The following is a 13,246-nucleotide window of genomic DNA, read 5'->3' as shown; positions in this document are numbered from 1 at the left end:
GGGGTTCCGAATAGTGGACACACTCAGGGGTTGGCTCCATGGCTCTCCCTGGCTCTTCCTGGCTCTTCCTAGCTCTTCCTGGTCCTGGGGACACTGAAGCACTGAAGGCAGTCAACCGACCGAGTGACAAACCCCAGGAGGGGGGATAGGGAATGGTGTGGTCCTGCAACCGCAGATAAACTGCAGGCAAACGGAAAGCTGGAGGAAGGGTGAGCTGGAGGAAGAGCTGATGGAGGAGCTGCAGGAGAAGCTGCAGGAGGAGCTGGAGGAAGAGCTGCAGGAAGAGCTGCAGAAAGAGCTGCAGGAGGAGCTGCCGGACGATCTAGATGAGGAGCAGAAGGAGGTCCTGCAAGAACGGGCACAAGCTGGAGAGGTGTGAAAGTGAAGCAAATGTGAAACAATTCCGCTAATTGCAAAAAATGTGATGCCAACATGGCGTAGAGAAGAAGGAGGAGGGGTGGAGTGTAAGAAGGGTGGCTGCCTGTTGTTGTTTAGTGGAGAAGCTGGCAGTGGGTGACCGCATGCAGGAGGAGCTTGCTTGGTCATTAAAAGGCGTTGCATTGCACACAAAAGTATGCAGCACTCGGAAAACCACCAACAGCCAGTTTACCACCTCTCAACCCCTCAACCCACCCCTCCCTCTCCCCCTATCCTGACCAAGCAGAACTGCTGGCTAAAAACTTAAACTCAATTTCCCAACAGCTAGTCTCGAGAGTTGAGTTTTCTTGCCCGCTGATTTCAGCATGCGATTTTCCTTTTTTTTTGTGCTTTAATAAATTTAATTAGGTGAGCGCTTCGTCGGGGTTTGTTTAGCCAAAGGGGGGAGGGAGGTCAATCCCCCTCCTTTTACTAACACTACTCTTTGGCAGCCTTCGAGTGTTGCATTTTACGCACGATTTTAATTAAATGCCGCCGCGTATGCTTCGCTTTTATTACTTGGCTGTGTGCACACACCACTGGCTAGCTAGCCAGAGAGATAGATAGATAGAAAGATAGTTAGACTGCAAGGGGGTTGGGAGGGGGTGGTTTAGGGTCACTGGTAAGGGTTCTATGGAATTGATGCTTTGTTTATTGGTTCCTGCTCCTGACCAAAGACCAACGACTGGGCGTGGCAAGTGGCAAATCTAAATGAAAGGGGCCAACCGAATTGTCGCTGACAGTTTGATTGAGTTTGCGTTGTATCAGCGCTTTTCTTGTTTTTCACGCTTTTCCGGCAATGGGCGAAGAAATCAATTAAAGAAGCAGCAGTAAGTAACAGCAGTGTCTAGCATTTTAACTTTCTAACACAATATTTTTTAAGATTTTTTATAGTTTTTTTATAGATTTTTTTATAGATTTTTAAAAGATTTTTTATAGATTTTTAAAAGATTTTTTTACGGTTTTTGTTAGATTTTTATAAATTTTTAATGGATTTTTTACAGATTTTTTATAGATTTTTTAAAGATTTTTTAAAGATTTTTAAAAGATTTTTTAAAGATTTTTTAAAGATTTTTTAAAGATTTTTTAAAGATTTTTTATAGATTTTTTAAAAATTTTTGATAGATTTTTTTTTTAATTTTTTATAGATTTTTTAAAGATTTTTGATATATTTTTGATAGATTTTTTATAGATTTTTTGATAGATTTTTTATAGATTTTTTATAGATTTTTTATAGATTTTTTAAAGATTTTTTATAGCTTTTTTTATAGATTTTTTAAAGATGTTTTATAGATTTTTTAAAGATTTTTAACAATTTAAGAAAGTTTTTAGGGATAAATAGAAAAAAAAGAGCTTAAAAAATGAGGGAAAAAAAAGTCTCCACCAAACTTAAAACTTCCTAACTTAAATTTAAATCTCTTAATGATTTCATTTTCTAAATAAAACTAAAAAAAAAACACTCGAAGTTAATTTAAAACCTTAAAAAACCCCAGAAAATTCCACAAAAATTTAAAAAGAAAATCAAATTTTATAGCCCCAAAAAATATGCTAACTAAATTTTCTTTCAGAAACTTCCCCCCACATAAGAGCCAAATTCATGTACCGTCTAAACCGATGGCCAATTCCAGTGGCTATTTTCCCGCTGTGCCTGCCCGTTTACTTGTTTTCCTCTACTTTTTCTGCCCAACCAAATCTGCGCTAAAAGCGATGGAAATGCGGTGGAAAACTCTCACTTCCGGCTGCGACGAGATCAGGAGCCGCAGGACACGCTTCTAGACGAGCAAAAAAAAAAAGTAAGAGGAGAAAAGAGGACCAACTGCTGGTTTATTAAGCAGGAGTCGGGTGACAATTCCAGATACTTTATGCAGGCAGCGCAGCAGAAAGCCAAAACCGGGAGAAGGAAGGGAGATGCCAGGCAAATGAAGTTAGTGCCAGTTGCGAGGACTAGAAAGCGCGGCGTGTGGGGAAGGGAGCAGCCACTGTGCACTGGCCTGTGCGCCGACTAACAAGGATAATTGCAAAAGGAAGTAACAATAAACCCAATGATATCGATGCCCAGTTACACACACATAGGGAGTGGGAAAAAAATGGCAAAAAAGGGGGTCGGCTTGCTGGGGAAAACAAAGGAAAAGCAAGGACGAGAACGTGGGACCAAGAGGAAGCCGTGTCCTGTGGAACGATTGCGCCAGCGAGCAATCAGCGTAAAGTGCGCGCCGCTTTGTAACTGAAACGATAAAAGGGAAAAAAGAAGGTGGCAGCAGGAAAAGCGAACAAAACCGAACAGAAAGATGGGTTACGGCAACAACAACAACAACAAGAACGAAAAAAAATAAAGCGGAAAAAAGGGAACGACGACGACAAGGGGAGCAGGAAAAACCGGAAGAGGAGCCACAGCTGAGGCTGCAAAGAGCAGAAGGAGCAGCAGAAGCGGAACGGGGAAGGGGAACTGCTGGCAAACAGCAGAGAGAGAGAAAAAAATAATAAAATATCGTTTATTGAGGGCACTCCAACGAACGCGAATGTGATTGTTGTCCACCCAACCAACCTAACCACCCACCACCCACCCATCACTCCCAGAATTTCCCATTCACTCATTGCCAACCCCCAGCTCATTTCTGGTCCTGTGCCCTGCATTTTCCAGTCATCGCTGAGATCAAAGCCCAAGACGACGACGACGACGAACTTCACTGGGCCGAAAGCGTAGCGCGGAGAAAGGAGAAAAGAGAAAGCAGAAAAAGGCATTCCATCGAGCGTAACGCCACGACGAGGGATTGAGAACTGCAACTTTGATTGAATTTTATGAGAATTCCAGCACAAGATCATAAATATTCGCTTTTATGCGGCCATTTTCCGCTTTCATTGTCCATTTCCTCAATAATAACAGGCGAACATTTTCCATTAAATTGATAATTAATAAACGCTTATGTGAGTCGTTACACCCCCCCAATCCTCAATCCCCAATCACTCTGCTTAAACTCTAATTAATCTTTTAGCTTTGATTTTGAATTTGATTTTTAGACTGAAAAAGTTAATATTCTTCTTAATATGGGAAAGGAGATCTTTCTAAGCTAATAACTAATAAAATTTAAACTTGGAAATTAATCTTAAATGATGTTATTTAATATACTTCCTATCTGTATAACTTTTTAAAGCTCAGGTTCCCATTCCCTTTCCCCCTTCCAAATTAAACCCAAATCTAAGCTAATTTCCGCAAAATGACCGCAAATTTCTGGGCCAAACCGATACAAATACAAAAATATATTACGAAAATATTGATGAAAATCAACTATGCACACTGGAACTATGACCGAGTGCAGGCATAGGTTATGCCAACAGTGCGTATGCGTAATTTTAATTCAAATCGCTCATACGCAGCGTGGGACAAATCAACAGGATGCCAAAACTAGGCGAGTAACCTAAACACAGCCTGCTGGCAAGGCGAGGCGGGGTGTTATGGTGCTGGATTACAGTCACTGCTGTTGAGTTGTTTGTTGTAAGCTTCCCTCTTCCCCCTCTTCCCCCTCTTCCCCTCTCTCCCCCATCCCTAACATCACATCTAGCATCCACCCACAGCCCTACATCCCTCACCCCACCATCCATATGAACACTTAGACACGGACATCCCGTATCGCTGCTGTGTCCTTGTGCCAGCGCTTTCATGCACATTTATCGTGATTAGCTATTAATTGATAATAATTAACTTAAGCACAAGCCACAGATGCCAGGAGGAGACCCCCTACAGATGGGTGTTTCCCTCGCCTGGCTGCGAATGTGTATTTGCCTTTTGTTTTTCTTTTCTTTTCTTTTATTTGGGGTTTTTTTTTTTATGATATGAAATCTGAATCTGTGACGTTTCTCCTGTTGATTTGCTATCCCACAAAAGCTGACTTTATGGGAATCCCTGAAGTAGCGTAGCTAAGGGCGCCACCCCTTTAAGTTCGCCTTCATCAAAGCTAAACTAATTCGAAATTCCATTTTCCCCCCCCCATCCCATCCCATTAGCATTTCAATTTTTTTTTTGGCTTTACATTTACAACTGGAATTCGATTCGCGATTGGCCGCAAAAGTATGCCAAGTATCCAAGAGCGCCGGGAAAACTCATTGTAATTTAAGCTGGAAAACAAAATTTCAACTTACATTGCGCCCTCTAGCTTTGGTATTTGGTACTTAAATTCAGTCGAAGTTCAGGTTCAGTTTTCGCCTTTTGCAGTTTTCCAAAACACTTTTCTGCTGTATTTTTCTTTTGGCTTTTTTTTTTACACTTAACTATATATTTATTTTTTTTCTTTTGGTTTTTCTTTTAAATTTTCTTTTTTTGGTTTTTTCTTGTTAGAACATTAAAAAAAATTACAAAAAAAAACAAATTTGGAACACAAAGAAAACTGTTAACGCCGACGGATACTTTTTGGAACTTGTAACTAGAAAATATATAACTTTGATGATCAGATCAGATTGAAGGATATATGCATATATCGTGTGGCAACCGTAGTTGAGCAGCTTGTTGATTGAGTTGGTTAAAGTTCATGAGGGATGGCTAACTAAGGACGAAGCGCGAACACAAAGTCTTGGCCTGAAAATGTTTCCAATCTCTGATTTTCACTTTTGATTTTACTTTCTTTTTTTTTAGTTATATTTTCATGTTTATTTTTCCTGTTTTGTTCAGTTTTTTTTCCTTTGCTTTCTCACAAATCAAATCCTATTCACTTTCACTTTCACGATGTTTCGATTTCGATTTCTGTTTCTGTTCCTGCGGTCAGAGTCAGAGTCTGGGCTGATGATACGATGCGACTGAAGTACTGATTGGAGTGGAACTGAGTTGAGTTGATGGCTTTAGCTGCTGCGAGATCCGTGCGGCACGTGCGAACACGTTCAGATTTCATAACCAACTGTCGAGTCAGCGTCGACGAAGGACCCCTGACCAAATCCGATTCGTTTCGCACGAAGCCGACACGCTGGCCGCCGATGTTAGGACTCGAAAGCGCCGAAAGCCGAAAGCCCGAAAACCCGAAAGCCCGAAAGACGAAAGGACGAGGACGAGAACGAGTCGTGCCTTCGAGATCCAAGGGGCGTTCAAAAGGGCTTTCGAAGTTGGCTCTTCGGAGACACCGTTAATGGGGGGCGGGCGGTCCTGTCAGACTTTTGGGCGCCCGCTTTTTGGGTGCTTCGGTTGGGGCTCCAACAGCATCCGTAGAAAAATGGACTCTCTTAAGCGCTCTCTTTATGCCTTAAAAGTGAGGAGCAGGAGCAGTGGCAGTAGCAAGTAGAAGTTGGAAGCTGAAGGAGGCCAACACACTTTTACAGCATAGCGTGCGCCCGGCCAAGTTAAATTCCACATGAAACGAGCGTTAAGGCGCCCTTGTTGCTCTCAAGTGTTGCACATTATGAAGCCGAAGCCAGGCATAAAACTTTCACCATTAGCCGCGTTAATGTGACGCGCGCGCCAAATTCGTCAGCTGGCCATTGGCTGCAAGGACACTTTTCATGGGTCATGAGCAGTAGGAGGTGGAGGGGGCTAAGGCTAAGACTGGGGACTGGGAACTGGAGCTTAGTGAAAGTTTTATCGGCACTTTTCGGCCACATCGGTATGTAAGTGGTTCGGTGGTGGTGATGGTCTTATCGCGGAGCCACCAATAAACATCAGTCGATGATGATGATGATGGCTATGACGATGACGATGACGATCTTGAGGATCTGTAAGTGGGTTTCCTTTCAATGGGATCAATATATATATGTATATAGTAGTGGCCACTTCAATGGAATCGCAACACATGCTTGCACCATGGCACTCTAGAAGCTTCCCCATCTCATCTCCACTTTCTCCTCTTACTCCTCCTCTTACTCCCCCTTTCTCCTCATCCCTGTCATCCTACTCCTGGCACTATGACATATTGTATCCACACGCGTACGTGCCCGGGTTACCAAAACTTAAAGAAAGTTCTGCGCCCCCTCCACCCCCCTCCCCCGTCCTTTCTTTTTTGTGCCCTTTCTCCCCTATAGAAGAGTTCCTTGGACTTGGACTTGGTAGTCGGGACTTGTTTACGTCTCCGTTCGTTTTCTGGAGTTGCCCACATAAATCCCATAAATGACAAAGTTATTAGTGGCTTGGCTAGGAGCCCAAAGCAGGAGCTAGGAGCAAGAGTATGAGAGAATAGCGCCATCTATGGACCGAAATTAGTGACAGTTGCACAAATTACACAAATCACAAATCCAAATTCGCGCCCTGGGGGCAGTTCAGGATGGGAATCAGCCACATGTATCAAATCAATAAATTAAGCCAGCCCCCGTCCCCCCTCCCGGCCAACCAACCTCACCACCCCCCCCTCCCCCATTACCAACTAAAACATGAAAATGCATGAGAAGGTGGTTGGATGGGGGAGGAATTTGTTAAGGGAAAGGATAGGCGGTAGGCAGTAGGGAAGATTTTTGGGATTAATTTGGCTTTGCCAGGCTCGCCAGCACCAGCACCAACACCAACACCATTGGCATTCCGCTGGGAATGCAAAGTTTCAATTGCCAAAACACGGCGACCTTGGGGCGTACATTTGACCCACAATGTACTGACCCCGGAACCAGGCCAAAGTGAGGAGGGGAGAGGGGGTGGATAAGGGGTGTATTTGTCCAGGGCATCCATCGGGTTGAATGGGTGTACTAAACTAACAAACACCAGAGCTATACAAACTGGCAAAACAAAAACAAAAAAAAGTCTGCGGGACAAGTTTGGCACATTTGTCACATGGACACTCTGCGGATACGTAATTTCGAATGCAACACAAGCAGCCCCTTGCATCCTTCTTTACTCTACCATAAATATACTATATACTATATACTATATACTATATATATTTTCCATATTCAATCTCATTGCCCCATAATTGGTTTGTCTGCACAGAAATCTTTAGGAAACATCAAAATGCTGACTTGGGCAAGGGTTTTCCTTTTCCTAACATATATCATGGAAAAAAAAACGGAAAGCAAGGAAGCTGACCCATATCCTAGGAATCTAAGGACATGTCGAAAGGTGTTCAAATTTCCATCCTTTGCTTTGTGGGCATGGTGTTTGTTCTAGGACTCTAGGAGGACTCGAGGACTTTTTTGCCTGTATCAGACAGGGAATGAATGGAAAAAAAACGAAAAAATGGTTGGGAAAAAAAAACGACAAACTGCTGGGGGGAAAACCAGTAAGGGGCAACGAAAAACTTTTTCACCAACTACAATAATTTAGTATAGTTCACCAAAAAGTTCCACCTGTCCGCATTCCACCACCCAAAGCTAGCTGCTGCTTCCGCATCCCAACCTTCTCAACCTTCTCAACCTTCTACATTCGCATCTGTGCCGGACGGCCATCCATGTGTGCGTCTAAAGTTTATTGGTAAAATTTTATTGCAGATTTTTGCGCTACCTGGCCTGTTGCCCCAAAAACCTACCTCTTACCACCCTCAACCCCACCCCCTACAACCACACACACACCTCTAGCCAGCCATCGGCTTGCCGTCGTCTTGTGAAAATATTTGGGAAAACTTTTGCAATTTATCTGTTTTATAGCCAGCGACCAGCACTCACATGGAAAAAAAGAAGAAAACCCAAAAAAAAAAAAAAAAAAAAAAAGAGAGAAAGGAAAGGAAAAGCTAGCAAGGGGATGGTGCGGGCATGAAAGAAAAGTCTGTTCAGGTATCTGCTACGCTGCTGCTGTCGCTTGCAGGCTTAGTGTAGGGGTTTTGTAAGGGGAGGGGGCACTCCTTTGGACTGCTTTGTGACCTCCACCCCTACACTCACACCCCCCTCCTCACCCTCACTTCACTGGAAAAAGTAAAAAAATATAAATGCCAAAAACCAAAAAACCAAAAAAAAAACGGCAATTGCAAATGAATCGAGTTAAAGTAATTTAACAGTAGATTGTCCCCATCCACTTGGGATGAACCCTCCTCCACCACCCAGACGCCACCCAACTTGGTCTTCGAGTCCAACAGATGGCCGACTGCTGATAAGTGACCAGCAATGGAGGAGCAGTGGAGGTTGTCAGCTATGAACCTGAAGCGGCAAACGGGGGTTAGCTCGTAATATATCATTTTCGAGTGGGTCAGCACTTGGGAGCCGGCTACTAATTGGTTTCCCCCGAACACTAGTGGAGTGCTGCAAGAGGAGCTTCCAGAGGGCAACTTAGCTCAACAGGATAGCCGCCTTGCATAGAAACTGTTTTTTAGGGAATCTTTTATTAAGGAGTTGAGTTGTCAGAGAAAGAAAGGTTAAAAGATGATTATTTTTTGAGTATAAGAAAGATAAGACTGAACCTTACTGAACTTGACTTAGTTTGATGGCTGATTCTTAGTTGGTTTTTATTAGAAGAAAATTTCTCTTAGTTTCTGTTAGTTTTAAGGGTAAGAGAGACCTCCTAAACTGATCAGAACTTCTTTTTTTGTTTTTAGAACTTAAAAATTTTAAACCTTAACTAAAGCATAGAAAAATCTATCAAAAAGTGAAAATATAAATTAATCGGCTTAGTTTTATATTAGGTTGTCAAAAAAGTCTTGCGGTATCTTAGCTAGTTGGTAGTAGTTCTTGTTTTATTCGTCGCATCATCAGGTCATACAATACCTTTTTGGAAAGCTCATTTCAGGCGCTAACCACGGGTTTGATTGATTGTTTTCTTTCTTTTAAGTCATTCGTGAGTTTTAGCCTCGCAATCATGAAGCAAAATAAAGAGAAAATGGGGCATATTTTACAGTAGTACTTCTACGATAAAGGCAAAAATGCATCTCAAGCCGCCAATAAAGTTTGTGCAGTTTATGTACCCAAAACAGTTTCCATTTCCACCGCACAACGATGGCATCAACGTCTTCGTTCTGGTGTAGAGGTGGTCCAAGATGCGCCACTCTTCGCCTTGTTTTTTGCCAATAGGGAAGCGAGCTTCTATGAGAGGGGCATTATCATCAACATTAATGTAACCAATTTTATACCGCAAGACTTTTTTGACAACCTAAAACTAAACAAAACTTAGAACAAAGACTAAAAAAGAAGAACCCAAAGTTAACTCTTTCTGTAACTTTGGGTTCTTCTTTTTTAGAAATAAACACCACTTTGAGCAAGTTTAAGCCCACTTTTAAGCCATAAATAGTTAACATATTCACATAGCCAAAGGCCAGCTTTATAACACACATAAATTAGTTTAGTTTTCTTTTCTCTTAAAATAAAAATTAAAAATAATATTTTAACATCTTTCTAATCATTAGAAAACCCCCACAAATACCTCTTGCCAAGAGTATCCTTTTAAGCAGCTTCTCCTCTAGCAATAAAAATCATTTTAATTAATTGAATTAAAAGAGAAGAAGAAATCTTTATGTTTTTTTTCCCTTCTCTCCCTTCACCTAGTCGACTGTGGAATATCGCAATTCATTCAGTGTGAACCGCAGAGAATAGGCAAATTATTATTCAAACGTGATGAAAGGCCAGAGTGGAGCTGCGATGCTGGGCTGCTCTGCTTTGGCGAAGCAACAAACCAAAGTCGGAATAGTCAACCGCAGAGCGTTGGATGAACACGCCTGACGAAAAAAAAACAAAAATATAAGGAAAAAAAAAAGAAAATACTAACAGAAGAAGCAGAAGAAAAAAAACTGTCAACGCGAGCTGCGAGCTGCGAGCAGGAAAAAGAACGAAATACCAAAATAAACCCCGAAGAGCAGCAGCAGGCAAAGCTTCTCCAGTTCTGCCGCTATCTGAATATGAGTGTGTTTGTGTGTGTGTGTGGTATGTGTGTGTGTGTGTAGTGTAGTGTGTGTATGTAAGTGTGCCTGGCACGGTGGGTAATAATCTTATCTTTAACTCGGCAGAAACAGAAGCCGTTGTCGTCGGCGCCTTTGTTGTTGCTGTCTTCGTGGCCAGCGACTGTGAAAAGCAGCGACTGCGACAAGGACACTGAGAGAAAAGACTAGGTAATTAGTTAGAGAAAAAAAAACAAGGAAAAATGGTTAATTTAAATAACTTCCAAACTGCCACCTACCACGTACCCTTCAAATTCCCGCTTCTAGTCTTTATATTCCCTCCTCTCCCTTTTTTCTCTCAATGCAGCGATGAGCTGCCATGACTGCCACCATTGTACGGTAAATATTCGTGCTGCCTTCTCCGAAACGCTTCACCCCGCTGCCACCTACATCCCCCTCCTCCCCCCTCTGGCCGCACACCCACCAATCCACACACAATCCGCAATCCCCGCGTTGCCATTTCCATATGGCGGCATCATATTGCTGGCTGTCAAGGGGAGGCGGCGGCAGAGGCAGAGGCAGCCGTTGGTTTTCATACAATTGAAATTTGTAATTATTCAAATCGGATTTAAATACACACACACACACATATATACACATACACACACACACATACGCAACCGGCGAACGGATACGCAGGCTGGCAAAGCGGACGGACTTTACATCAGTGCACGGCGAAGTTCAAAATCAGCGAGCAGAATAAAGAAAGCACAGAAATTAAACAAAGCGAGGGAGAAATTTATATAAAAAAAAAACAGAAAGAAAGAAAGAAAGGGGGGGTAGAAAGAGGCAGCAAGAGGCAGGTGCATAATGAGCCAAAAGACGACGACAATGTGGCTGCCCCCCAGGCGGCTGCTGCTGCTGCTGCTGTTGCTCCTTCATCCCCGTTGAGATCTCAGAAGGCGAGCTTGTTTTTGTGACAACGCCGAATGCCAAATTGGATGAAAATTAATTCATTTTGAAGCGTTAAGATTCTTTACGCGCTAATGAGTTGAAGTGTAAGTATACAGCAAGCGCCTCCCTACCAACCACCCACCCCCCCCCTTTTTGGCCTGTATGTTTTAGTGTCCTGGCCCTGCGGTTGCTCTTAGAAACCCAGAACCCCAGTTTAAGCCTTCGGAAAACCGCACAAAATGAATGAATCTGAGAGCCATAGCAGGTCTAAGATGAAGTTGTAGCCTTGGCTTGAGGTCCAGGATGTGGACTGTGGTAACGGATCACACGGCGGTGGAGGGCAAACACTTCATCAAGGATATATCAGGGGGCTAACCTCAGTCCTGGACAGCACTAACACACCAACACACACCAAAACACACACCAACACTCTCACACCTACACACATCTTCCCATTCACAAATCAGCAGGAGTAGAAGACCACTTGATAGAGAGAGAGAGAGAGAGAGTGAGACGAGAGCTGTTTAGACAACTAATTAAAACCATTAAGTGGCATTTCATTTGGGCATTAGAACTCAGTCATAGTGCTGGCATACATGGCGTATACTTAATACGTATACATACTATATTAGTTTGTAGTTTGAACAACTATAAGCCTCTCTCTCTCTCTTCTAACCAATAAACACAACAATTATAGAAATAATAATCATAGCCAGCCAGCCAGCCAGCCAAACAGCCATCCATCTAGTCAGCCATCCAACCCAGCCATCCAGCCCATCCACTACAATGAATTAAAAACCAAATAATTGTCTAATTATAATTCCCAACTAATGAGTTTCCAAGTGGTTATCTTCATCTTCTAAAGCCCCCTCAAACTCCCCTTTATCATCCCCTCTATCATCCCCCCTTAGCTCACTCCCCTTCCCTCCTCTCTCTCTCTCTCAGACTATCTACATAAACTTTGTTGTTATTCTGTTATTCTCATTGTGTTTCGCCGCCTAGGAAAATGCTGTGTCTTTTCCATTTTCCATTGCAAATTTTTCGTCTGACAGTTTTTTTGGGGGGGAGGACGGCGTAGGAAGGCGTAGCATTGAAGAGTGCTGTGTATTTAGCTAGCTTATCGCTTAATTGCCCCACTAAGAGTGGCAGCGACAACAAGGACGACACTCAGACTCGACCCACTCGAGTTATGCTAAGTAAACACAAGATGCAAAATGCAAAATGCAAAATGGGGAAATGGGGAAATGGAAAATGGGGAAATGCTGAATTTATCACAAGAAAACGAACAGAGAGAGAGTGAGTTCTGGTTGCTAGCCAAAAGTGAGCTGGAAAATGCATTTTGGCAGCTGGAGACCAACTGCTTACCACCCAACTGATTCTCACGCTTCACTGACCAAATCTGTAGAGTCCCACTGACCGACCAATAGATCTTCTAGTGGATAAGCAGCAGCAGGAGGCTAGGCAGTAACCCCAATGAAGATGATAATTAATATTCTATATACGTAGAAATCGTTATTTTGCCAATCAAAGTGCGCCCCAAAGGCATTTGTGTGCGGACGAGCCAGGGCAACTGGAAAGTGATTAAAAACAATTAGATGCCAGGATGTCGTCCCTAAGGATGTTTGAGAGTTGAGTAGAAGGGGAGGAAGAGGAGTAGGAGGTGGTCTCTACTATACTGCCTAATGCTTACGACCCGTAAGCTAGCCCAGGACCGGATGACAGGAAGTGCGCACAATGAGTTAGCGCAACGGAAGCGAACTAGAAACTCCCAGAGACAAAGAGCAAAGTTGGAGATATCCTTCAGAACAGCCTCTCTCCCTCTTTCAGTAAGGACTCCTCCTCCTTTGGCTTTCAATTTATGTATAATCTCGCTTTTTCGAAAGCCACAACTCCTTTCAGCCCATTAACATAGCTAGCTGGCTGGCTGGCCTTGCCGTGCATAACTAATGACAAAGTCAGTGATTAAAATGGCCCAAATGGTTAGCCAAATTGGCTTCACCTACATAAATTATATAAGCCCCGCGAATATTCACGCTGTTACTTAACCTGATCAGCACTCAGCAGCACTCTAACACTCCACCACTCCACCACTCTACCTCTACCCCCCTACCTCTATCTCTACCACTCTACCTCTACCTCTACCACCCTTTATCAAAAATAATAACCTTAGGCTTTGGTAA

The 13,246-nt window shown here is 42.9% G+C and overlaps 1 protein-coding gene across 6 annotated transcripts in view; it reads right to left on the bottom strand.

The window, feature by feature from the left end:
• Positions 1–13,246, bottom strand: part of LOC108105013 (dopamine D2-like receptor) — a 94,719-nt gene that overhangs the window by 63,999 nt on the left and 17,474 nt on the right. For 5 of the 6 annotated variants that reach the window (XM_017211407.2, XM_017211410.2, XM_017211411.2 and 2 more), the window contains exon 1: positions 4,555–5,315. The exons of the other annotated variant lie outside the window; for it this stretch is intronic. The gene's annotated coding sequence lies outside the window, so the exon portion shown is untranslated. Of the gene's footprint in view, positions 1–4,554; positions 5,316–13,246 lie in introns of those variants that run through there. 6 annotated transcript variants of the gene reach the window in all.

Source organism: Drosophila eugracilis, unplaced genomic scaffold (assembly GCF_018153835.1).
Source record: "Drosophila eugracilis isolate 14026-0451.02 unplaced genomic scaffold, ASM1815383v1 contig_2155, whole genome shotgun sequence".
NCBI classification, from domain to species: Eukaryota; Metazoa; Arthropoda; class Insecta; order Diptera; family Drosophilidae; genus Drosophila; species Drosophila eugracilis.
This window is presented reverse-complemented; position numbering and strand designations above follow the sequence as displayed.